Raw genomic sequence first — 4,870 nt, forward strand, 5'->3', positions numbered from 1 at the left:
GGGATTTAAAAACACAATCAACCAAAATAGACCTCATTGGCATTAATACAACATTAATACAACATTAATACAACACTCCATTCAACAGCAGAACACATGTTCATTTCATTTTTACACAGAACATTTTCCAAGAATCTACATTCTGGGCCATAAAACAAGTCTCAATAGATAAAAAAAAACAAAAACAAATTCAAATTATACAAACTAACTCTGACCACAACAGAATTAAATTAGGAATCAATAAAGCAGGTCTCCAGAAATCTTTAAATACTTAAAACCAAACACGCATAGGAGTCCAGAAGAAATCAGATAAGAGCTTTCAGTTGTCCTCTCCAAGTGTAGTTGTATGAATGGAACTTCATTCTCCCAGCGATGATATGTGACAACACGTGAGGTACTGCCAACCAGGAAGTTCATTTAAACCTTGTTGTCTAGGGTTATTATTGGGAATCAGTCAGGCTACATGCTGCAGCCACATGACAGACTTCAGCTACCCAGTCTCCAGTCCCTCCAGAGATCAAACTGATAGAGGGTGGCCCAGGAATCCAGCTAAACAAAAACAGGCATTCACCATAAATTACATTGTTAGCACAAACTATCTGATGAACACAAGGGCCCTAGATATACAAAGACAATCTTATTATGCGGATATTCCAAGGGCTTAGAGGTTTTCTCCCAGGAGCCATTTCTTTGGAATGTGCAGGGTTTCAGCACCACAAACCCTCTGAGTTAACCCTTTACTGCACAAGAAAATATTATAAACAACTTTGCCAATTAATACATTCAACAACTTAGATGAAACAAATATCTTGAAAGAAAAACTACCAAAAGTCACTCAAGAAGAAATAATCCAAACAGTTCTATATCTATCAAAGGAATTCAATTTGCAGTTAAAATTTCCCATAAAGGAAATGCCAGATGGCTTCACTGATAAATTCTACCAAGTATATAAGGAACAATTAATATCAATGCTACACATCTTCCAGAAAAGTGAAGAGAAGAAACTATTTCTCATTTGTTGAGACCAGTTTTACCCTGATCCCAAAACGAGGTAGACACTACACCAAACAAAATTATAGACCAATAACCTTCATGAACATATGCAAAAATTCTAAATAAAATTTTAGCCAATCAAATCCAACAATACATAAAAAGCGTAATATATTACGTCTAAGTAGCATTTATCCCAGGAATGTAAGATTGGTGTAATACTGGCCAACTGATCAATGCAATTCTAAAAAAGAAAAATCATACTATCATCTCAATAGACCCAGAGAAAGCATGCAAGAAAATCCCTAATCTATTCCTGATAAAAGCTCTCAGCAAACTAAAAATACAAAGGAATTTCATCAAACTGATAAAGGTCATATACCAAAAAAACTAAAGCTAACATCATACTTTATGGTGAAAGACTATGCCTTTCCCCTAAGATCAGAACAAGAGAGGGTATCCAATCTCACTTCTTCTATTCAGCATTATACTGGTGGATCAAGCCAGTGCAAAAAGGCAAAAAAAAAAAAAAAAGACATACAGCTTGGAAAGAAGTAAAACTGTCATTTGCAGACAGCATGATCATCCATTGCAAATCCAATGGGATCTTAGAAAACAATGCCATAACTGTTTATCCCAGTTGATCAACAAACATAAATCAATTTTATTTCTATGTAACAGATGCAAAAATATTGAAAACTGAATAAAAGTGCTATATACAATAGCATCGCGTTATTAACTACTTAGGGCTAAATCTGATAAAAGACCTACATACTGAAAACTACAGAATATTGCTGAAATACTATTTTAAGGCCTTATAAAAAATAAAATGGCATCTTGATTCTTCTCAACCTATTTTTAATGTTTTTCATTTACTAGCCAATGAGTTCATGAGTGCAACCAGCTATAACAAATGGGGTTAATGTTATTGGCATCATAGAAATTCATACTAGAAAGGACTCTCAGAAAACATGAAATGTGGAAATGTTTCAACTCAATACTTAACGTGGAAAGGTTTCAATATCTGAGTGCTCAGTAGGCATCACACATCCTGTTATACACTGGGTGAAGAAAAGCCACATCCCCTAATCTTGTGCCGCGATTTACCTAATAGAGGGAAATAGAAAATAAACAAGCAAACAAACACATGCAAATAATTTAGTTGTAATTGGTGCTATGAAAATAATAAAGAACACAGAAATGGGGGTGGGGGCAGAGAGGGACGCTATTTGGATCGGGTGGTCATTGGAAGTCTAAGAGGACATTCACTCAGGTCAAAACCTGAAGGAGAGAGAATGAGCCCGACAAGGGTAAGATGACCATAGTCAAAGGCAACAGCATTTGGGAAAGCTCTGGGGAGGGCTGTGGAGCACTGGGGGAGAGACTGACATGCTCTGAAACCCCAGAGCAAGCCAATTTGGCTGGAGCTAAAGGGAAAGTGAGCCTCGCGGCCACAGAAGAAAGGCAGGCAGAGGTCAGATCATGCAGGCTCCTATAGGAATGGGGATTTTATTCAAAGTGCAACAGGAAGCCACTTCACAGTTTTAAGCAGGCTACAGACATTAGAGTTTTATGTTTTAAAAGACTACTCTAGCTGCTACGGTGAAGAATCAACTGGCGGCAATACAATAGTGTGAAGATGTCACAGACAGTTCCTTTTGCCATAAACATAAAAATGCTGAACACATGTTTTTATTTCAAAGAAAAAACACGTCACAGAACTTAAGAGAATGCAAAAAGTTGTAGAAAGCAAACCCAAGCGGGCTTCTACCTGAATATAAGTACTGGGAGTTGGAATTCCTATACATTTGAAGACAAGATCACTGAGATAAAGTTCAGAGCCTGGAAAGGATGGTACATGTGATAACAAAGGATTAGGAAAAAAAGCCTATTGCTCTGGAAAAGCAGTAAGGAAGCCTGCCATCTATATACAGGCTTCCATTATATACATATTTAACAGGCACCTACAAGAAACCAGTATCTGAAGCCTGTATCATACGTATATGAGGGTGAGATCCAAATTTCTATCACAAGTTGAAAAAATTACCTTGAATCTGGTTTAAGGAACTGAAACTTCTGGAAGCCCAGAAAAACCAATCTGTGGAGATAGTCTCTCAACCCAAGGTACAGAGGACTCTCACAGAACAAAGAACTTTGAAGATAAGCTCCCAATAAAATATTATACATCATTTGAAGAAACCAGGCGCCATGAGGGAGAGCCAACAGGGAAAAACAAAAACAAACAAACAAACAAAAAAAAGATGTAGAACCTTGCAAACTGGAAATTACCATTTTATTCAAAGGTTGTTCTTTTTTATCATCTCACTCGTGCTTTGGTTCTCATTCAGGACTGACACAAAACCTTTTAAAATACCATAACATCCATCTCTACTAAGATTATTGATAATTCTTGACATGCACCCAGTGAGCGAAAAAAAGTTTGTGTATAAAATTTAACATGGGGTTGTACAACGTGGTTCATGTTTATTAGGTGGAACTAAATGGCTGGCATTTACAAATGGAAAACTGAATTAACTAGCAGACTTCTACTGATCCTCATCTACTATTTTGGAGCTAATCTGTATCTTGAACGTATTTAGTCTATGTTCAAAAAATTGGATGAATCTGTCTCCTCCAATCCTTTTGGATGGCATTTTAACTTTTACATGTTAGGGAAAATGAGCCCACATTTAAAATGAAGCATTCGTGCACACCGAAATTTCAGAAACCACTTTTCAGTCTAAAAGCTCAAAGGTTACAAGGGGAATTCCAAACATCCTCCCCTTTCTGATCACCTATTTAAACCTGAAATACGCACTTCAACTCTTTGGTGTGGTATTTTACTTTCAGTCCACTCCTTTATTTCAACTCATTTAAAAATATTGAGACACTAAAGTCGAAGGCCACACCTGGGATTTTAAGCCAAAATACAAGTTTTCTGAAGTGCTCAATAGTGAGAAGAGAAACATGAAAAAATGGAATAACTGGTCTCTTTGAAATCATCCTGACCTATATGGTCTTGGACAACGCTTGCATCTTTTAATTTTCGAAATCTTATTAAAAGTGAGGCAATGAAAGCCCAGAAGGTTAAGTGTTCAAGGTAGAACCACACCAAGGAAAAAAAAAATCATGACTCCAGGCGGGAGAAGCCCTAAGAAGTATTTGCCCACCTCCCAGGGCCGACCTTTCACATTGCCTTCTCGAGCCATGAAAACAGATGAGACCCTTTTCAAGGAGAAAGATTTAGACACCTCTTGGAGAAACGTCATGGATTAGCAAGAATCACCTACACAACATCAAGGACACAACCCACAAGGGACAAAAATCTGGGAGACGCTGCGGCCTGGGGCGACCTAGCTATGCAGAGAAACCCTGTTCAACGTGTCAGTTCCCTTTCCATTTATTACACCCCAGTCCTTCAACATGTTTCTTCATAATGAAACACCCAGAGCTGGGCATTGTCTTGAGTCAACCTGCAGGATAACGCCAGCGCAGTTTTGCCAAGAACCTGCACGAGCCAGAGTACACACCTCAGGACCACCAGGTAGGGGGCTCCGCCCTAGAGAATGTGGGAGGACCCCCAAGGCAGTTACATCGGCCCTTTTCCGCCCGCCACGCGGGGCCACTTCCTGACTGCCTGTGTATCTCCACCATTATCCTCCTTTCTTCTTCCCCCTTTATCTCTTGAAGCAATTAAGCCAACGAGCACAGGAGACAAGAGAGAGAGCAGAGCCAGGCCAGGGGAAATGATTGTCTGCCTGGCCAAGGTTTTCTTAGGTAGTTGGTCCGGCACCGCCGGGGGCAGCCTCGGAGGGAGCCGGACCCTGCGGCAAGGAAGATGGGGCCTTGTGTCAAAGCTCGTCGCGCTGATTGGTTGGTG

Source organism: Rhinolophus ferrumequinum, chromosome 22 (assembly GCF_004115265.2).
Source record: "Rhinolophus ferrumequinum isolate MPI-CBG mRhiFer1 chromosome 22, mRhiFer1_v1.p, whole genome shotgun sequence".
Lineage (NCBI taxonomy): Eukaryota > Metazoa > Chordata > Mammalia > Chiroptera > Rhinolophidae > Rhinolophus > Rhinolophus ferrumequinum.